Raw genomic sequence first — 255 nt, 5'->3', positions numbered from 1 at the left:
ATTCGAACGTAAAAATACCCTTTCAACTTCCTATTTGTGTTTCATTAATTTCGCCCTAGATCACTCGAATATAATTTTCCCCTGTTTTTTGGTAACCTGCAAATAGTAAACATTACCTTCCACACCGAAATGCGCAGCTGAAGACGTAGAAACAAACATACCTGAAAAAGAAAAAGACAAATATTAATCTAAAGTAGAAAAAATACGTAAAAAAAAGAAAAATTACGACAAAAAAGAAAAGAAAAGAAAGAAAAA

This window comes from Penaeus monodon, chromosome 19 (assembly GCF_015228065.2).
Source record: "Penaeus monodon isolate SGIC_2016 chromosome 19, NSTDA_Pmon_1, whole genome shotgun sequence".
In the NCBI taxonomy this organism is placed as follows: Eukaryota; Metazoa; Arthropoda; class Malacostraca; order Decapoda; family Penaeidae; genus Penaeus; species Penaeus monodon.
The sequence above is the reverse complement of the archived record's forward strand: the minus strand, read 5'-3'. Positions refer to the sequence as shown.